The 22,828-nt window shown below is 37.0% G+C and overlaps 2 long non-coding RNA genes across 2 annotated transcripts; both read left to right on the forward strand.

The window, feature by feature from the left end:
- Positions 1-545: 545 nt before the first annotated feature.
- LOC131481932 (uncharacterized) lies at positions 546-4,503 on the forward strand. Its single transcript, XR_009246659.1, has 3 exons — positions 546-614; positions 1,499-1,534; positions 4,437-4,503. It is a non-coding gene; the product is annotated as an uncharacterized LOC131481932 (long non-coding RNA).
- Positions 4,504-13,296: 8,793 nt separating this feature from the next.
- Positions 13,297-15,312, forward strand: LOC131481877 (uncharacterized). Its single transcript, XR_009246609.1, has 3 exons — positions 13,297-13,391; positions 14,651-14,711; positions 15,277-15,312. It is a non-coding gene; the product is annotated as an uncharacterized LOC131481877 (long non-coding RNA).
- Positions 15,313-22,828: the final 7,516 nt, after the last annotated feature.

The following is a 22,828-nucleotide window of genomic DNA, read 5'->3' on the forward strand; positions in this document are numbered from 1 at the left end:
AATAAGGAGCCAGAAGTTTCCTGAGGGTCTCCTACATGGGCCCCAACACGTAAACCATCTTTCTCTGCGCTCCCAGGCACGTTAGCAGGGAGCTTGATAATGTGGGGCAGGTGGAACTTTAATGAGTGCCCATGCGAGATGTGGGTGATGCAGTAGCATAGCAGCCTTTGACTATCTTGTCACAGTGCTGTCCCATCATTTTAATCTTGCAAAGGTAATGAATAACATTTGTCAAATAGAGGACATTAATTTTCTATGATCACATGAAGATTTCAGATGTCCAAATAAGCCTCCCTTGATCAGACTTAAAGCAGATACACACACAGTCTAAATCTTGGGATGACCTTTGTTTCAGGAGTGCCTAAATACTAGAATATTAACATCAGATCATGTTTTTTTGGAGAACGTGATAATTCCTCATGTTTATTTCTCAATATATATAGTTTTGGGAGTTTTTTTGCTAAGAATAGAAAACTCTTGATGTAAATAATGTTTTATGAGTGCCCAGGGTATTGTGCTTATACATTAATGTAAAAATAATTTTTCTCCATAGATGGAGAGTCAAAGACCTTGAACAAGAATTGGAAAGAACAATTGATTATTTTCAATTTCAGGTATGTGTGTGTGCATGAACATGTGTGTACCATTCATTATTACCAGGTACAGGTGTGTGTGTTTGTGTGTGTGTACATGGATGTGTGTACCATTCTTTATTACCAGGTACAATGTGTTGTGTGCACACATGCGTGTGTGTACCATTCATTATAAACAGGTACAGTGTGTGTGTGTGCACACGTGCATGTGTGTATCATTCTTCATTACCAGCTGCAGGTGTGTGTGTGTGTGTGTTTCTGTGTACCATTCATTACCAGGTATACATATGTGTGTGTGCATACATGCATGCATGTACCACTCTTTATTATCAGGTACAGGAGTATGTGTATATGTGTGTGCACATGTGCATGCATGCACCATTCTTTATTACCAAGTACAGGTATGTGTGTGCACACACATGCATGCATGTGTCATTCATTATAATCATGTTTAGGTATTGTGTACGTGTGTGCAAGCACATGCATATATGTAGGTCCTAACACCTGAGTGTTGAATCAAAAGAGAAAATGAATTGCTCCATCAGTTGTACACTTTTGTTTAGAATGTCACATGTGGCTAAGACATTTCAACAGTTTCAGGATTTCAAAGAGCTTGACACAAGAATTCTTAGGTATCATGTCTCCTGCTTTGTTGTAAAAGTACATCAGATTTCACAAATGAAAATTATTGACTAAAGAACCTAAAGTGGAAGTGTACTAATTATATTTTAATTGTCTTCACATATACCTATAATACGTGATGTGTACATGAAAATTTGCATCAATATTGTTGTTACTGATGTTAGTGATATTTGGAATAGTTTTGAGTTGAGTTATTTCCTAAGCAAATGATAGGTATGTTTTTATACAAGAAAAGTATACATTTAAAATATCCTGTTTTTCAGATTATTTATATGAAGAAAAATGCAAATGATAATTGGGTAAGTATCAAATTCCCATAAAACTTTTTACCTTTTATAAATCAAGTTATGATTTTACTTCTAGAAGATAATACTGAGCAACTAAATTGAAGAAAATAAATTACTGTGTAAAAGAATCACTTTATTCTAATTGCACCAAAAGTGGAATTACCCTTCTTGTGAGAATTAACACATTGACCAATCCATACAGTCTAGTTTTAGCACGTTGCTATTTTGAAAGGAACCTATACTGTCCGCAAGGGTCAGAAGGATGTGATGTGCATATACAAAGATCATGGTCACAGATTCACATTTTTGGGGCATTGGATTACTCCTTGTTATTTATGAAGAAACAAAGTTCTCTGAATCATTTTAATCATTTGTAAACAATGGGGTGGATAAAGCGCTAAGTTAACTAAGCCCCTTCTAGTTCTAAAATTCAGAGTTCTTTAAATATTTGTTGAGGTACTCACTACATATTAAGAAGTGGATGATTGTGAACACTGGTCTGTGCTGCAGAGGAACTGCATGAGGTTATGAGGTGTCTTTCGGGGAGTCCCTGACACAGGTGGAGGAGGCTACTTTTGCGCCTTTTAATGTTCTAGGCACTGTACTTAAAAATAGTGTGAAATAACATCCATTAAGTCCACTTAATAACTGTGAAGTAGATTTTATTATTACAGATTTTATAGATGAGACAACAGCCCAAGGTCACATGACTAGGAAGTGAAAAGTAGAGGTTGCAATCCTGATCTTTCAGAGCCTAAGTCTTGTGCATTTTCTGTCACTTTACATTGAATTTATTATTTAGTAAGTTTGATTTTAAGTTAAAAGATACAGAAAGTGTGCCATCTAGATTTCAATGAAGCAGTATTTGTCACATCTACTACAAATAGCATATACTTACTGAAAGTTCAGATCAGGGCAGTTATTTGACCTAGCATTGACCTAGCATTTTGGATGCCAGTTAGAATGCCTGCATCACATACAAGGTATTTCTCTTGAACTGTTCCTTCAATTTCGTTACTTCCATCTTTGCCCTGGCCCAGTTCCAGCTCATGTTGGATTTGGGAAGTGAAGCAGAGTATAAGGAGTTTATTCCATCGATCTGCCTCCTCACAAAAATAAATATGGCAACCCAAATTCAGATGATGTACAAAGCATGCATTTACACAAATTTTGAAAATATTTCTAAGATTTGTTTACTTATTTGAATGATAGAGGGGGATGCAGAGAAAAACATTGAACATTCTTCCATCGGCTTGGCTGGTTAACTGTCCAAAATGGCCACAAAATGTGTCTAGATCTGATTGTATCCAGGATCTAGGAACTCCCCATGCAATCTCCTATGTGGTTGCAATGAGCCATCATTCCTTGCCTCTAGATCACATTGGCAGGAAGCTCTGAATGAAACTTAGAGTAGCTGTGACTTGAACCAAGTTCTCTAATATGCATGTTGTCTCTAGTCCTGTGGTGCCATGAGGATTACTAAAAGCTCATATGAGCATTTCACAAAAAGTGGAGTACATTATATCCTATCTTTGTAGCCTTATTTCTTAATGTGTTACAGGTGTATTTTTGCCTTTCTAAAACCGTTTTTATATCATTTTATGCTACAATTCCATAGGCCCTGAGATTTCCCTTACCCCTTTCCCAAGTTCCCTTCCCCTACTGAGTTCCCCTATATTATTACTATAACACGTAATACATAAACAGCCATATGTCCATCATTGTAGGCATGGACCATGGCAAGGAGCCCAACTGTGTAGCCTTATTTCTTAATGTGTTACAGGTATTTTTTAAACAAATATTTCATAATTTATTTTAAAAAGTCATGTTCAATTAATCTGTTCGTTTTTCATTCTTTCCCTTGTAATTTCAAATAATTTTGGTTCCACATATCAATAGTTCAGTAGTTTATTTTAGTAATTATCTTTGGCATGATTTCTTAGTAAAAATTTGTTATATCATTACATGTAGGAATAATATTTACACATGTATTTTTATATGATGGCAAGGTTTACAAATAAGTGATTCATTTTGTAAATATTTATGTGGTTTATTTCTGCAAGCTGTTTCTACCATGCAGTTCACTTTTAATAAATACCAGAGTAATTACTTTTATTTTTTAAAAATGCAGATTAACTTCTTTTTATTTGTAATAAATTATAAATTAAGTGACTTTAACTATACTTATGTGATAAGCCTAGTGAATCATATGATTTTCCCAGTCCAAAGTTTCACAAAATGATTGTGCAAATGATCTGGAGATCTCTCAGAATGAGGTTAACCTTCCACTTGAATGGTTGTGATTATTGCATGCTGTTGATATTTACTTGGTTGTGCAAGCTTTGTTCTCTGTAACATTTGATTTTATCTTTACCTCGTACTGAATAAAATGGGATATGATTTATGCAGCAGCATGAACTTACTGGAAGTACAACATGCATTGATAATTTCATCTACTTTTTAAAATAGCATTTAACCACATGCTGCAAAACTGTTTTAGACCTTTATGGTTTCACAGAATCATAGTGAATTTTCTGTAGCGATGATCGCCTTGAGGCAAATATGCAAAGCCACCATGTGTAATGATTCTGAGTCTCTGTTGCCATTGCCTGAAGCTTGCATCCTCCCACATTGCCCTTAGCATATTACTTGACTAATCAAACAGTCCTCCATCTCACATCAGAGAGCAGCATTCATTGGCAAGTGCACAAGTCATCTCCAGTTTTAGGCCCATGTCATCTGCTTACCTGAAATATTTCATTTTCCAAAAGATCCTTCAACTCAAAATGTTTTATCTGCATTTCATTTCAGGGGATGCATACATTGACAGTGATGTTTGTATGCTGTAGGATGTTCATGCTCATTTTCATCTAACATTTGTCTGCATGTTTCTCCATCTTTTGTTATTTTTCAGTGGGCAGCTCGGTTTGCCGAGAGAGAACTCCATGACTTAAAGAAAGAGTATGTTTGTAAAAGGAAAAGGTAAGTTTCTTAATGGTAACACTTAACAACTTTTAGCTCTTTTATTGTTACTTAATTAGATAATATTATAGGCTAAATAATGAAATTTTAGTGATTCCAGCATTTTTTCATTGTAAAGTATTTTCAATTTTTAAATGCTTAAATTACCTGACATATAAGTTGAAAGAAACTTCATTGATTTTTATGTATACTTTTATGTTTTTCAGTATTTAATATGGACTAAGCTAGTCATCATTTATTCTAGGATTACTAATTGAGAAACATGCTTAAATCTCCAGACTGAACAAGTATCTTTGCAGTGAAAAAGGCAAAAATTCAGAAGCTTCAGGAAAAACTTAAATAATAAATGTATAAAGAAAGTAAAACAAAATGTCATCAGTGACAAAGAGTATAGGACAAGCTGCACTGGATGCCAAGAAAACTAGACTCCAAAGCCTAAGTGTATATTTCATATTCTGTTTCTGTGATTACTAGACATTCACAATTCATGATTCATTTATAAAATATTATTTGATCTTAAACACTTTCCTCAAGAAAGTATTGAAAGTAATATTTGACATTCTAATCTATTACACAAAGGCTTGTGTAATCATTTTCATGTGAATACTTACTGTCTGATCACCTTAAATTAGATCACAATTGATGCTATCTGACTGAGTCAGGGGATTCAGTTCCATTTAATTTTGCACGCATCCATCTCTAATATGTATAAAGCTGACACCTCTCCTTTGTGCTGATTGCTCCTGCCCAGATATTCTATGTCTTAGTTAAATAATCATTTGTCTAGTTTGTCAGGGTGACTCCTCAAGCTATACTAGACTTCAGTTTTTCTATCCTATATTAATAAGCTCTTTATGACATTTTAAATGCTGGAGAGGAACTTCTTATTAAGGAAGATTTCTTTTGCCTAATGGGATGGAAGTACATTATTCAAAATTGAGTGGCCTCATGGGTTCTGGCTTGGTGAGGGTGGAGAACAGTGTAGAGACCATTTATCATGGAGTGGGTCAGGAATCAGAGAGAGACTGGAAACATACTCTGCTTCTATAACTTTCTCTCTCTAGAGATCTGCCTTCTCTTGGCAACCATTCAGGGACCTACAACCTTTCTTTAGGTGCAACTAGCTTCTAGATGATATGATTTGGTCCTGCCTCCACCATCAATGAGCTATCATTAATCATTAGCCTTTCTACTTTGAAAATAGAAGATTGAATTCAGGGAGGCAAATAATAACATTTTTTACTCATTTTATAAATGTAATTTGACCATTTTTATGGTCTCTGCCCTCTTTTTATGTGTTTATTTGGAGATTCCCAGTGCCGCTCTCCTTCCTCTCTCCTCATTCTGCCCCATACTATTTTCTAGTATGTTATTACAATAGTATTACTCTTTGGCAACAGCCATGAGTGCATCATTTGTTGTTGAAGTGTATCATGGGGTTGTAGGTATAACTAATGATATAGAATCTAGTATCAGACTGTCACGGTGTACTTGACAGCCTTACTTGGAGTCCTCCTTTCAGTTGGGAGTAGAGATGCAAACCAAAACATATCTTACATTACTGGTGTGCCATCCTCCATTTTCAAATTCATCTATTGGAATATATGTCTATACTTCTTACCCATATTTCTATTCTTTTTGTATTTTGTGTGAGTTTTTCTCATCAGAGAAAGTATATTATTTATTTTGGTGGAAACTACATCCAAAAAGTAGATGCACCACATTGTTTTTGTTTTGTATAACCAATTCCACTTTCAAAGGATATCTGGATTGTTTCCATTTCTTTGCTATCATGGATTGTGCTGCTGTAAATATAGGTATGCAGGTCACTTTCTCATATTCCGATTTCAATTCATGTGGATATATTCTCAGAAGTGGGATACCTCAATCATATGGCAGATCAGTTTCCACTTGCCAAAGCACTCTTCATACTGATTTCCATAGTGGCTTTACAAGGTACTCTCCCCACCAAAATGGAGCAGGTGTGCCCTTCTCCCTCATCTTATGAGTGGTGGTATTAGTAGATTTCTGTGTGTAGGTCTTTCTCACTGGAGTGAGGTGGGACCTCAGTACTGTTTGTATTTGCTTTTCTCTAATGGCTATGGAGCCTGAGCGCTTTTTCATGTCTGCCAGCCATTTGAATTTTTCCTTTTGACAAATTCCTGCTCATGTCCTTCATCCATTTCTTAATGGAGTTGTTTGTTTGGCTGTTGTTTGAGTATCTGATGCTCTCTGTAAATCTTGGATGTTATTCCACTATCTGTTGTATATTGTGCAAAGATTTTTTTTTCCCATTTGGTTGATTTACAGACTGTTTTTCTCCAAGCTGCCTACTATTATTCTGGTGTAATCCATTACCACTTATACCTGAGTCATTCCAATAGCTTCATGAGATCTTCTTGTTTTCATTGTTGTCTTCAAAGAATCATTCCCTGGCTACATAATTAAAACATTATGTGAAACCCCTTTCCCTATTCTATCCTTTATATTTTTCATAGCCCTTATTATTTTTGTTTCTTGTCCTTATTGTCCTGTGAATGTTTGTTAAAAGCGTTTTCACTTTTAAGGTAAACTTTTCTCCTGTTTTGTCTGTGTCTAAAGCTATGCAAGCCTGAATACATGTGAGACTGAAGCCAGAAACCGAGAGCTTCTTTCAGAGCTCCAGTTGGGTACAGGGACCCAGCTACCTAAACACTCTTGTGCTGTTTTCCCGGCTGTATTAGCAGGGAGCTTTATTGGATTCCTGGAAATAGCCAGGTCTCTAACAAGCACCCATATGGAATGCTGGTGTCACAGGCAGAGGCTTAACACACTATATACCACAGTGCCAGCCTCAGAGATTTCAATTATGAAATATTTCTGTAGCTCATAGTTTTCATCATAAAGGGCAATAAAATACAACAATTTGATACTTCATTAGTAAATTAATTAGTAAATTAACGAAGGGCATTCCAGGCTAATTTTTAGTTTCTGTTTTAAAAAATTTCCTGCTTGCTAACATTTGTAATATAACATCAGTGCTAACTAGTAATTTATTAAGCATATATTTCCAGCTGAGATTGAGCAAGGCAAAATAAATTTCAGTTCTCATTGTATAAATAAGTGTCTAATACACAGTATGTATTGTGCCACGTTTCGGTGGTTGTTAGTTGATTAGCTACTTTGATCCCCAAGCATAGTACAGAAATGTCTTCCACTGTTCCTAAGTGTAAGAATGATACTATGTTTTTTTAAAGAGGATGTATTTGTGTCAGATAAATTTTGTTTTGGCGTTAATTACAGGGCTATTGACTCTGAGCCCAATGTTAATAAGTCAATAATACTATATTAAATCAATCACAACTAAAGCAAACCTGTAACATAGTAAGTATTGGTTGACTGATGAAAGTGTTTTGTTATAATCTAGCGTGAATGTTGCCTTGTGTTATCCTTAGAAGTACTGATACACCATTTAACACTTCAGGATTTTATCACTGATAAAGTATTTTCTTAATTCCTTTTATGGTCTAAAGTTAGATACCAGGGAACTCAGAATTACTGAGAGAAAGAGAAAGAAATTTATCAAAAGAGAGCAAGGAAGATGAACTTGCTGCTGGTTCATTCCGCAAAAGTCTGCGAGGCAACAGAACTTCTCCCGGAACAGAGATCTATCTACTGTTTCCCCTCCTAGGATAGCTGAAATAGTCAGGGCTGGGGCAGAGCACACAAGCTTCAACCTGGTCTCCCATTTGGGTATTAGGCATCTCAGATATCAGCTACCCTTCTACAGGAGCTGCTTTAGTCATTAAGATGAGTATCTGAAAGGCGTACGGGCAGCTTATGTAAAATCTAAGGGCTCTATAAGTACTTATTATTGCAAATAGTATGCACACTAATAAAAATAGGCAGCACTGATTATACTACTAGCAGAATTTACTTTGGGTGTTGTATAATTTTGCTTCTTTCTGATTTGAACCAGAAGCCAACTCAAGATTTAAAACTGATATAAAATCATTTATTCATTTACTTATTTGAAAATCAGCATGAGAGAAAGAGTGAGAGAGAGAGAGAGAAACCTTGCATCTGCTGGTTGATACTTCACATACCTGCAGCAGCCAGCACTGTGCCTGGCTGAGGAGCTACATGTGGGATTCCCACATCATTTACCACCAATCTAAAACAACTGGAACCCAGTTTATTGTGGCTTACTCCTGTGTATCAAATATAATGCTGCTTTATATAGGAGTGGAAAAATAGTATTTGTATATGTTATTTCATTTATTTTACCTTTTTAAATTGCATTTCTTTTATGACACAATTTCAAAGACTTTGGGGTTCCCCCAACCCCTCCCCGTACCCTCCCCCATGGTGGCTTCGTCCACCTTGTTGCAGTATTATAGAAAAATCGAGTCATGATTCCTTCATTGCCAGCATGTACCATGTGTAGAGTCCAGCATCTTATTGTCCATGTAAATTCAACAGTTTTGAGAATCAAGATGGCGGAATAGGGTATGGACACATTTAAACGGATGGAAAAACATTTAATCAGGATGAAGCAGAGAGGACATATTTCAGGAAATAGGAAAGGAAAGAACAGCAGAGGGGTACCTGGAAACTGACAGACACAGGAAACCACAGGGTACAGCAGTGTGGTGTTGCAGTGACTGATACTCCAGCACGGCAATCTGAACTCCACCAGCCGTCAGAACTCCACCAGCAACCAGGTGGGAAGAGACTTTCACTGGGAGCTCGGGAGGTGAACCCAAAGACCTGTCCGTCCTGCTGGTCTGTTTGACCAGGAGCAGAAACAGAGCAGCAGATCCCAGACAGACAGTGTGAGAACAGGGTGGATTTCACAGCCTGGTCAGATCCCTAGAGCCGAATTGGGCGCCATTTTGCATAAGGGGGAAAGGGCAGGGGACAGGATGGAGCATGCGCTGAGCTGGGAGTGAACTCATTTCTGACTTGGTGAACTGCAATGATGTGCCATTCTATGGGTTCCACCCGGGGCAGGTGTGGGTAGCCCTTGGATCTGACAGCCAGCAGATGAAGAACGCTAGTAGTGATACATCAGGCGCCATTTTGCACACTGTGGCAATAGCTTTGGGACTGCAGGGGACAACAGTGAACTGCGCATGTGCTGAGCTTGCGAGAACTCACTGAGTTCAGTGGATTGCACTGGTCCCGCAGGAAAATAATACCGACTGTGGCATGGTATCGGCCAAAATAGGTCCGTGTGGCACCCAGACCTAATGTCCAACAGGTTCCGACAAGATCAGTGCCACCAACAACCTAACTCTATAGGACGCCTGGTGTCTTGCTAATCCTGGTACCTGCTCAAACCGAAAGTTGGATAAAGGTTTCAGAGACAACGGTGCAGCCTCAGCACTCTATCACAAGAGGAGGAAAGTGGTGAGCCAGGAGCCGGAGCTATGGAGACCACGGTGGAAATCTAACATAAGAACCCAGACCTGGAACTCGCTGGAGGTTGTGGCACAAGTGGCTGCAAGCAAAAAGTTGTGTATCAACTGCAATAAGTAAAATCACATTGTAGACCTGTGGGTGACACAGCTTAGAAACCTGTCCGAAGGAGAAGACTTTGCTAACCAGAAGTGCAATGATCAAGAGCAAAAGAAGAGACAAAGGCAGAATGAATATTACCGAAAACTCCCCTGCAAAGGAGCATAACGCTATGCCAACCTCAGAGTTCACTGAGGAAGACATCGAGAAAATGGGGGACACAAAATCCATAAGACGCATTTTAAAGATTCTGATCAAAAATGAGAAGCTCATGCAAGAGTTCAAAAAATTTAAGGAAGCAACAAAATAAATCGAGGCTGGTATATCAGAAATTAAGAACACAGTAGAGCAAATTTATGAAGCAAGCAGAAGAATCTCAGAATTGGAAGATATTTCCAGTCATCGGGGAAGCAAACAAAAAGCTGGAAGCAGAGCTGGATCAGGCCAAAAAAGTATTCAAGAATTGAAAGACACTATTAAGAGGCCAAATATAAGAGTTATGGGAGTCCCAGAAGGTGCAGAAAGAGAAGCTGAGTTTGCAAATGTATTTAATGAAATACTAATGGAAATTTTCCCTAATCTGGAGAAAGAATTGGGAAACAAGTTCCAGGAAGGGCGCAGAACTCACAACAGGCTTGATTAAAAGCAATCTTCACCACAACGTATGATAATCAAGCTATCTTCAATTGAACATAAGGAAAAGATCCTTAAATGTGCACGTGAAAAAATCAATTGACATATAAAGGAAAGCCAATTAAACTCACAGGAGATCTCTCACAGGAAACTCTACAGGCAAGAAGAGAATGGAGTGACATATTCCAGATTCTAAAAGAAAAAACTGTCGGCCTATGATAATATATCCAGCAAAACTTTCTTTTGCCTGTGAAAATGAAATAAAATTCTTCCACAGTAAAGAAAAGTTAAAAGAATTTTTCCTCTTCCAAACCTGCCCTACAAATGATACTTCAAAATGTTCTCTTGACAGAGAAGAGGAATAGCACCCACCAAAACCAGAGGCAAATATGAAGAACATCCCAGTAAAAAGACAACAGAAGACTAAACCAATGAACAACCCATTCCTAAAATGACAGGACCAAAATACCACCCATGTATATTAAACTCTGAATGTAAATGGCTTAAGTTCAATCAAACATTATTGATTAGTAGACTGGATGAAAAAACAAAACCCATCTGTTTCTTGTCTGGAGGAGACACACTTCAACAAAGATTAGCGGAAACTATATCACATGGGTTTTGTTGTTTTCTGTTGGTTTCATCTCTTCAAAACACTTTGTTATGATGAAATCATTCAGTGACTCGTAGATCATGCAGTGGCATCATTTTCTTCAAGAAGGTTCTTGATTTTCATTCTTCAGCTACACATTAGTCATTTAATAGCTTGTTATTTAACTTCTTGGTGTTGTTAATTTCTTTTTTCTCCTTGACGTTGATTTTGTTTTGTGTCTTTTCACTTAAGGGGATGTATAGTAGCTGTGTAATGGAGACTGTCATATCTGGTAACATGTCATTTAACTTCATGGCATTGTAAATTTCTATTTTTCTTTCTATTGTTGATTTTGTATCATGACTTTTCATTTAAGGGGATGTACAATAGCTGTGAAATGGAGTCTCCCATCCAGATGTGAGGATGCAGTGTGGTATGCATTTTTGCTTCCAGACAAAGGTGGACTTACAATGAAACTGTTTAGTATATGTTGACAATAGGATTCTGAACTCTGCCATTGTCCATGCTCACAATGATGGACATATGACTGAGCATGAAGAACTATATGTTAGTAATGATATAGACGAACTAGGTGGGGGAGGAGGGAATTAGGAGGAGTAAGGGAATGTGGAGCTGTATCATAAAATGATAGCAATAGTAATAAAATGTAAAAAATAAAAAATATGTAAAAATTCAACAGTTTCTTGGGGAGACCATCTCTGGTCTGAAAGCAGAACTGACAAAATATCATCCCGACCAATTAAAAGCCACAGCATGACATCAACAACAATTACTACATTATGAAATTAATTGACATAGTATTGAGTAACCAATATGTTAGAAAATGCAGGTTCTTAACCACATCCTGTGACTTCTTCATTGACATTTCTATTTTAGTTTATTCACAACCGGCTGCTATGCACCTTTACATGGCTATAGGGTACTATTCAGCTGTCTCGTGTCTATTTTCATTTTAGTATTTAGTAATTTATAGTGTTGAAGCATAAATTTTACTGAACTTGGTGGATTTTAGGATAGTTGAGACTTGCTTATAACTCTAACAAGGCATATGTCAACAGTTGAGGCACAGAACCGTTTTAAGAGGTGTGTGCAGAGGAATCTTCAATACCTTAGTGAGGAGTAACTAATCTTTGTGTCCCACCTAGTAAGATATATGTGAGTCCAAGCTGACCATTTCCTGTCTGGTTCTAAGTTTTCCTTGTTGTTCTATGCCTATCTATTCTAATTTTGTGGGGGAATGGCTCCATAGTGATCCCGATGATCATTGCAAGAGAGGGTGGGGATCCAAAGCTGGAAATAAGTAAGGACCAGAGAAAGCTCCCCTCTTGAGTTTCGAAGGGAATTTACTGTTCTGTTTCTGCAGACTGCTCAGGGCTCCCAGCTATTGTTATGATGACATTAGATCCTGTGAGGAAGGATTTGGGCTTCTTCCATCCCATGTGGGAGATCCGAAAGGGAGTGGATGACTTCAGAGTTCTTTGACTACAAGGGCAGTCCAATTCCCTGTGGTCTCCTTCGCAGTTGGGATATAGCCCTTGGTGCCTGTACTGATAGTCCTTGGTGAGGATCCAGGAGTCTCCAGGGTTGGGATACAAGCCTCCTCCTGTCCACCTGCTCCACTCTGGGGTCCCCCCCTGCTCTGTGCATGTGATCTCCTGTTAAGAGGTTGTCAGGATCACTCTTGATTCCTCCTATATGCCTTTATGGTTTTGCTAATGTCTAATGCTGATTTGAGTATGTTATCTATAAGTTATCTGTTATATGCATTTTATTTTGCCTTTTAAATCTTGATTCTGTGCCAGATTCATATACAAAACTCTGGAGACTGTTATGATAGCAAGATTATTTTGAGAGTTGTTGCTTTGAAATTTGAGTGTGTAGTGTTATTTCTACATCAGAAATGGTTGCATATTAGTTTTTCATGTTGTGTTTGCAGTGATAATTATGGATATTTTTATCGGAGACTCCAGTTTTGATACAGTTAAAACAATGTAAATCTTTATGACATGCTTTGAATACATTATAAATTTTCACTTTTCCTTTGAGGCACCTGATGATCGAGGAAAACTCCCAGCCGGAGAAGAAAGCTATCTCGATTGTTGATGCAAATTTCAAATCTACAAGAGAAGTTGACTTATATTGGTATTAATGTTTTTTCTTTTGTGACCTGGAGAATAGCCAGAAAAATATTTAAGCAGCCAAATATAAGTAGCATATTTTGCTACTTTTTAATTTCAAATCCTTGCTGTTATGAAATTTCATAGAAAACCTTAAAAGGAAAAGCAATATCCTTTCAGCATGTGTAATTTTTTTAATCTTGTTTGAGTATGGACCAGTCTTACCTATTACATCAGGGAATTTATGGGTAGACATTTCATTCAAGGTTTTTACTCTTTAGTTCCAATGGAGAAGAATGTGTAGGATATGAAGGGATTTGGCATATGGCTCATACATATAAAGGAATGTATGAGCCATAATTAATATTTGTATAGGTTTATAAGAGAGTAAGTTTAGTTTTTACCTTGAAGCTTGCCTTACTTCACAAAGGGGACACTGGAAAACCTAAACACAAAGGGTAAGATTCAGCTGTATTTGCATACTTGGGATACTTCATTATATGTCAGGAAGAGTAGTGTTGGGTTGGTCTTACTTTAATGAAGGAAGTAGCTGATTTGTCTTCTTTCTTGATTTATTCACTTGAAAGACAGAACAAAGATAGAACCTGGAGGTAGGGGGAGAGAATTACACACACACACACACACACACACACACAAAGAGATACACACAAAGAGATACACAGTCACACAGAATGGGAGAGACTGACCCTTCCATCTGCTGATTAACTCTCCAAATTGTCACAACACCCAAGGCTAGGTCAGTCTGAAACCGGAGCCAAGAGCTTCCTTTGGAACTCACCCATTGATACAAGGGCATAAGCATAAAGGTCAGCATCCTTTACTTTTTCAGGCACATTATCACAGTGCTGGATTGTATGTGTAGTAGTAGCTAGGATTTAACAGGTATCCATATGGGCATCAGGTGATGTAGGTTGCCCTCTGTGCCACAACACCAGGCCCTCATGTGCAGTCTGATAAGGTCTATAATTTTGTGAGGGAAATAATTCATTTCCTTTAGTCATTTAAAGATTATAAATATCTGGATGAATCTTCATCATATACTTACAATACTGTATGTACTGTTGTTTTAGGAAAGCTTAATGAGTAGAATTTATATTAGATCAAGAAAAAATGAGAATTCTATTTGATATTTCTCAGCATGTGCAGTTTTTGTTATTTGTTCCAGTAAATAGGTTGTTCTTGATGTCTGTTTTTTAGGTAGAGTATATTATTTTATTATGGTGATTACATATGAATAATTGAAAATTTATATCTTCTAAATAGTAAAAAAGCCAAAGATACTGAAGAAAGAGTGCAAAGAACCACTATTTATTACCAAGGAAGGGTAAGTGTGTGTTTGTGTTTGTTCAATGTGTGTGTTGTGCATGTTTAGGAGTGTGTGTATGTATTTATCAGATCCTGTGCCTTTATGTAGAATGGAAAGGGAAAAGTGATTCCTTTACTAGTTTTATATCTTTCTTTAAGTGCTAAATGTGGTATTCAGTCATTTCCATTTTTTAGTGATTCAAAGAATGTGTAATAAAAAAATCTCAAGTCACCATGTCTCCTGTCTTTGACAAAAGGAATTCCATTGCAGAAATAAAAATAGATTTTAAATCACCAGTTGGGTCTCATATTCAACCAGGCTATTTATCTGTTAACTGAAAGTTCCTTTTGTGGCTGAATACTGACAAGGGAACATAAACCAAAAGCTTTATGAATTACAAATTTTAGCTGCCTTTAGTGTACTTACACACGATAGATGATGTGTTCATGAAATTTTGGAGAAAATTGTGTCTACAGACACAAAATGTGCTTGGATTATTTCTTAACTTGTGAGTTACTTCCTATGTTAAAGACAGATATTTTTTTTGTTTAAGAAAACTAATTTTCAAGCATTCTGTTTTCAGGTTATTCATTCTAAGAAAAGAGCCCACCATAATTGGGTAAGTTAAAAATTGCCTTAAAGATTTCTCTGTTTCTTAGAATAAATTTTGCTTTTCCTTCTGGAAGATAATGCTAGGGATTTAAATTTATAAAAAAGATGGTATTTTAAAAAATCAGTAGTGGTATTACATTCCATTTGGAGAATTAATACATTATCAAATGGTGGTTATTCCATCAGTCTTCTTTTAGCATTTTCTTCTTCCAAAGTAGCCTAGAAGAGGTGAGAGGGTTAGAGGAACTTGGTGCATGTGCTCATGTTTATGTATTTACATTTTGGGACACTGGATTGCCCCTTGTTATCTACAAGAGCCTGAAAGGTCTCTGGATCATTTTACTCATTTGTCAAACAAATGGGATTAGAAAAAGAGCTAGCTAAAGCCCTTTCTAGTTGTAACATTGAGGGTTCTCTTAAGTGATTCTGAGTGTTGGTACAAATTAAGAAAAGGGTCATCTGGGGAACTAGTTGTGCTGCATGATGAGGAAGTGAAGTGGCTGTAGACTTTGAGCAGTTAGAAGGAAGAGCAGAGCTAGAGCTGTTGACAGTAGCTGTCTACAGGGGAGTGCCTGTCACAGGGAGGTGGAGACAGCATTCAGGGATGTTTGTCAAGTGCTTGACACTGATAAGCATTAAGTCAATGTTAACTGGTGTTACCATTGTTATTATAGTGAAGACTTGCAAGTCTGAGAGGAGCATAGAATGAGAGAGTGGTGTGTTGACTGTCAGGTCCCTCCACTCTCTGACATTCTGTTTGTTTTGGTTTCCAGAGTTTAAGTGAAGATTCATTAGTGAATTAGCTAGCATCACTATAGATTCATTTTTCTTCACCATTTCTCAGCATTTTCTAAATACATATGCATATTATTATCAAAGTTTAGTCATTTTATATTAAAAAAGACAGATTTACAGAGAGCAGGGATACAGAGAGAAAGATCTTCCATCAGCCAGTTGATTTCCCAGGTGGTTGCAATGGCTGGACCTGAGCCATTATGAAGCCAAGATGCAGGAGCTTGTTTTGAATCTGCCATGAGATTGGGTGGTCCCAAGGCTTTGGGCCATACATTACTGGTTTTCCCAGACCACAAACAGGGAGCTGGATGGGAAGTGGAGCAACTGGAACATGATCTGGTACCCAGATGAAATCCTGATGCGTGCAAGGCAAGAACTTATTTTTAAAAGATGAAGATGGTGTCTATTAAATTCTTGCTATTTTAGGCAAGATACTTAAAAGTAGTGTGCACATGTTCCTTATTAAACCCATTTAGTAAGTATAAATTAGATTATACCGTTTCAGGTTTTATGATGAGAAAACGGCCCAAGATCACATAATTAGATAGTGAAGGCTAGAGATAGAAATCATAGTCTTTTAGAGTCCAGTCTTATACATATTCTATTAGTTTTTGTAGAATTCTTGTTTGGTAAGTGTGACTTTACCATTAGTACATATAGAAGGTGTACCATCTAGATTTGAGCAAAATGCTATTTTCCAGATTTAAGAAAAGTACTATAGATTTACTGAAACAATCAAATCAGTGCTGGCATTTGGTCTGGTGTTTTAGAATGCCAGTTAGGATGCCTGCAACACAGACAGGGGTAACTTGGTTCGACTGCTGATTGCAGCTCCTGAAATTTCCTTACTTGTATTTTGCCCTGGGCCAGTTTCACTGTTGTTAAGTATGCAGAGTGAAACATTAGTTGAGTGCTCATTATGTGGATCTTATCCTCACATAAATGACTACACCGATCATCGTTCAGATGAAACAGAAATTGTGTGTGAGTGCTGCATTTGTGTGTACTTTTTGAAAACCTTTTTCAAGGATTATTTACTTGAATTCTGGGAAAAGGGATGAAATGAGAAAGAGAGAAAGAGAACAATGATTTATATATTTTTTACTCTCCAAAGACCACAAATCAAGGAGTAGGACCTTCCAGAATGCAGGAGCCAGTAGCTTCAGGCCTCCTAGGTGTGGCAGTGATCCATTCTCCCCTCCCTGTAAGGCGCATTGGCAGTAAGTTCTTTGTGAAGCTTAGAGTAACTGTGACTTGAATCAAGAACTCTGATATGGGATGATGGTAAACATAGAGATGGCTGAACCTGCTGAGCTACAAAGTTTATGAAAATTTAACAAGAAAGGGGCTGTGCTATATCTTATTATTTGCATCCTGAATTCTTTACTTAATATATTATAGAATTTCTAAAGAATATTTCACAATTTATTTTTCTTTACAAAAAGGCAGCTTTCACACTTGATGAACTTTGTTCTGTTTCTACTCCCTTTTCCTTATAATTTCAGCTGTTTATTACTTGTTTGACCTTCTTTCTCCACCCAGTTAGAATTATTGCCTTCTTCCTTTGAACTTACTTACTTGTATGTCTGGTGATGAATATGTCTTGTATGCGTGGTGATAAATTACTGAGGTCATTTGTACAAAACGTTTTAAATTAATATACCTAAAATTAAGAAATTTTCTGTATTCCAACGCATATTTTAAAAGCATGGTACTATCCACATTATTTTTCCCTCCATCCTTTCTTATTTTTCTATTTTAGCTTTTGCAGTGATTTACCTTCCATTTAACTTTATAATAAATTGTACCTTCCTCTAAATAAAAAACTCCAAAAATAATAGAAAAAGTAGTGTTCCTCAGATGTACAAAGGCCATGAAAATGACCAAAATTCAAAATATCATGTATATATATGTGTGTGTGTGCATATATATATATATATTTTTAAAAAAACAGATTTATTGATTTTATTACAAAGTCAGATATACATAGAGGAGGAGAGACAGAGAGGAAGATCTTCCATCCGATGAATCACTTCCCAAGTGAGCCGCAACGGCCGGTGCTCGCCAATCCAAAGCTGGGAACCTGGAACCTCTTCCAGGTCTCCCACACAGGTGCAGGGTCCCAATGCATTGGGCTATCCTCGACTGCTTTCCCAGGCCACAAGCAGGGAGCTGGATGGGAAGTGGAACTGCTGGGATCCCGGGGTGTTCAAGCTGAGGACTTTTAGCTGCTAGGCCCCACCGCCGGGCTCTATCTGTATCTTTTAGATATAGATATGTAACATACATACATACATATATGTATATTTTTCAGCTGTCAATTATCTACAAATACTTGAGCACATAACATATATTTGTGGGACCTTTTTTTTTTAAAGGGTAATGGTCTCCATTTCTGTATGTATTGGGAAAGACGAGGTTTCATTTTTTTAAATAACTGAGTACTATTAACTTTGTATCTGTGGAAGTGAAAGTATTTCTAAAAACTATTTGAGAGAATAATTAGGATATTAATGAAGGAGAAAGAGGGGAGGAAGGACATAAATACGAATAAGAGTGAAAGTGCTGTTTCAGTCCACTGAAAGTAAACTAGTCAGAGCCCAGATGGTTGAAGTTGAGAGCTTGGACCTCAGTCTACATCTCCATTTGAGTGACAAGGGATCCAGGTACTTAACAGTTATTGTCTCCTAGGATTTGTTTAATCAGGAATTCAGAACAAGGAAATGGAGCCATGAATTGAAACCAAGTTCTCTAAAGTGGGACATGGCTGTCTTTAGTGGCAGCTTGCCTTCAAGGCCCAACAGCAGCCCTTACTGTGATCATTCTTTGTGTCTTTACCCTGAGATAGTTTCAAATTCCATTAGTGAGTGAATGTCACTTTCTCATCAGCAAACCTCTTAGAAGGCTTTGTAGATGTGAGTGCTCAGTGTTTGAAATAGTGTTTTGTAGTATAACATCGTGATTGGCTGAAATTTGTCTTAACCTTTGAGAATGAGCTGTAGACTCAGAACTAGGTGTTCAGTTCATGTGGCAGTAAAGATGCTGCTTAGGATACCTGGTCCTCTGTTGGGCTGCCTGATTTAAGTCCAGGCTCCTCTGCTTCTTACCCAGCTTCCTGCTAATGTGCACCTTAGGCTAGAGCAGCTGATGGTTGAAGAACTTGGTCCCTGACACCCATGTGGGAGACCCAGATTGAATCCTGGGTTCTTCTTTAGTCCGTCCTGTCTCTGGCTGCGTGGCAAATGAGGAGTGAACAGGTGTTGGAAAAAAATGTCTCGTTACTATTCAAATAAAAGAATAAGAGAGATCTTAACTATTAGTACTGACTTTGTATGTATTTATTTTTGACCATATGTCTTTAGTGTTGGTTCTTTATTATCTGTGATGCTTCTCTGCCTAGTACATAAAGACAGATGTGTTTTATTAATTTTACAAAAGATTCACAAATGGACCTAGTAAAATACACTAGAGGCTAAAGTCCTGGCATTGCATTTGCAGGGATCCAAGTTGGGTACAGGTTTATGTGCTAGCCACCCCACTTCCCATTTTGCTCCCTGATTGTGGTCTGGGAATATTGTTGATGGTCCAGTCTTGACCCTGTACCTTCAGTGGAGACCCAAAAGAAGCTCCTGGCCCCTGGCTTTGAATAGGCTCAGCTTGGGCCTTTGTGGATGCTTGTGGAGTGATTCAGTGGATGAAAGATAGTCCTATCTGTATATCTGACTTTCAAATAAAAATAAACAGAACTTTATAAAAATAAACAAAAGATCAAACAATTTTGATTCCATATTATTACTCATCCAATAATTTGTTGATTTCGATAACAATGATTTTGGCATAGTTTTTCACCAAATGTTGATATGAAGGATAGTAATGAATGAGATATGTTTTTTGTGCTTCTTTAATTTGGGGAGTCAAGTTTCTTTCTACATTGGAATTCATTTTAAAGTAAAAATTTGTTATTGGATTCCATTTTATTTGTAGAAATTGCAGATTAAGCTAAATGCCTCTACTATGATTGTAAATTAAGTGACTGTATCTATCTTTAAATGTTAAGACTAATTGATCGTAATAGTTTCTCCAGTCCAAAGTCTCACATAATTGTGTAAATGATCTGGAGATCTCTCAGAATGGGGTTAACCTTCCGCATGAATGGTTGTGATTATTGCATGTTGTTGATATTCACTTGGTTGTGCAAGCTTTGTTCTCTGTAACATTTGATTTTATCTTTACCTCGTACTGAATAAAATGGGATATGATATATGCAGCACCATGAACTTACTGGAAGTACAGCATGCATTGATAATTTCATCTGTTTTTTTAAAATAGCATTTAACCATATGTTGCAAAACTGTTTTAGACCTTTATGGTTTCACAGAATCATAGTGAATTTTCTGTAGCGATGATCGCCTTGAGGCTAATATACAAAGCTGCCATGTGTAATGATTCTGAGTCTCTGTTGCCATTGCCTGAAGCTTGCATCCTCCCACATTGCCCTTAGCATATTACTTGACTAATCGAACAGTCCTCCATCTCACATCAGAGAGCAGCATTCATTGGCAAGTGCACAAGTCATCTCCAGTTTTAGGCCCATGTCATCTGCTTACCTGAAATATTTCATTTTCCAAAAGATCCTTCAACTCAAAATGTTTTATCTGCATTTCATTTCAGGGGATGCATACATTGACAGTGATGTTTGTATGCTGTGGGATGTTCATGCTCATTTTCATCTAACATTTGTCTGCATGTTTCTCCATCTTTTGTTATTTTTCAGTGGGCAGCTCGGTTTGCCGAGAGAGAACTCCGTGACTTAAAGAAAGAGTATGTTTGTAAAAGGAAAAGGTAAGTTTCTTAATGGTAACACTTAACAACTTTTAGCTCTTTTATTGTTACTTAATTAGATAATATTATAGGCTAAATAATGAAATTTTAGTGATTTTAGCATTTTTCATTGTAACGTGTTTACTCGTTTTGTCCTTTGGTTTAAATACTTAGGTTACCTGAGTGTTTAATTTTCCTACATAATGCTTTTTTGCCTTATGTGCAACAGACATTTATATATATTATATATTTATATATAACCATTATATCTATGCATTTTGCTGCGGCCCAGTTATTCCTTGTCTTCATGAAAAATGTCGTTTGCCTTATTGTCAAGTTGACTGCTAAAGCCATGCTTTTCTTCTGTTATGTGTATTGGTAAGATTTTAATGATGTTCTTTATAACACTTGAGAGGAGTTTCTTAGGAGGGTAGTTTTATTTTGGCTCACAGGAGAGACATCCTCAAAAATTGTGTCATGTTTTGGGTTCAAGATCTGTTGTGGCACTGTACAGTAGAGTAGCCATTCATTACACAGCCAAATAGCCTCTTACTCCGTCACTATACATTGCCTTAATTGAGAAGCCACAAATAAGTTTGATAACAGATATGATGTTAAAGCAAAGACAAAGCAAAGCAAAAATACAGTACCATAGAGTTAAAAAATATGCCATTGAATAACCAGTTCATAGGTGATGGAAAGAAAACACAGAAGTCTAATTGTCATAATGGTTTTCTTGTATTAGAACATATGGTATTTGTCCTTTTGGGATTTACTTATTTCACTGAAGATGATGGTGTCTAGGTGTGACCATCTAGTTGCAAATGATATGATTTCCTTTCTTTTATTGGCTGAGTAATACTCCATAAAATAGAGGTACCGCTCCCTATTTAACCACTCCTCCTTGGATGGGCATCCTGATTGTTTCCATATATTTTCTACTGTAGATTTTGATGCTGTGAATATAGGATTACAGCTGCCTCTCATATATGCAGTATTCATTTCCTTTGGGTATATTCCTAGGAGTGGAATACCTGGTTCATGTGGCAGGTTCATTTGCAATTCTCTAAGCACTATCCATACTGATTTGCATAACTGCTGTACTAGCCTGTACTCCCACCAGCAGTGAAGGAGGATATCTTCTTCCCACTCCCCTCCAAGCAGGTGTTGTTAGTTGAGTTCTGAATGTAGGCTAGTCTGAATGGTTTTAATTTGTATCTTCCTGACAGCTAGGTAGCCTTAGTATCTTTTCATATGTCTGTTAGCCTTTAGATCTCTTCTTTTGAAAAATCTCTGTTCATTTCCTTTGCCCATTTTTCACAGGGTTGCTTTATTGATTGATTGATTGATTTTTCTGTCCCTGGGTTTCTGAAGCTCTTTGTAAATCCTGGATATTAGTCCCCTCTCACCTGTGTAATGTGCAAAATTTTTCTCCTGTTCTGTTAATTGCTTCTTCATTTTGTTAATCATTTGCTTTGCTGCATAGAAGATTTTTAGTTTGATATAGTCCCATTTGTTTATTTTATCTTTGACTACCTATGATTTTGGGGTCTTTCCTAAGAAGTCTAGTTCCATTCCTATTCCTAGGAGAGAGCTTCCTCTATTTTTCTTTAATACCTTGATGGTTTCTCGGTGTATATTTAGGTCCTTGAACCATTTAGAGCTTATTTTTTTTGTATAATGTGGCAAGTGCAGGTCTTGTTTCTTGATTCCGCAGGCTGCTATCCAGTTGTCCGAACAGCATTTGTTGAATGGCCAAGAATTTTTTTCCTGGATTATTTTCAGTTTTCTTGTGAAAGAGTAGTTGGTAATACATGTGTGGTTTCCCTTCTGATGTTTCTATTCTATTTCATTAATATCCTCATCTGTTTCTGTACCGGTACCAGACTGTGTTGATGACTATTGCA

This window comes from Ochotona princeps, chromosome 14 (assembly GCF_030435755.1).
Source record: "Ochotona princeps isolate mOchPri1 chromosome 14, mOchPri1.hap1, whole genome shotgun sequence".
NCBI lineage: Eukaryota > Metazoa > Chordata > Mammalia > Lagomorpha > Ochotonidae > Ochotona > Ochotona princeps.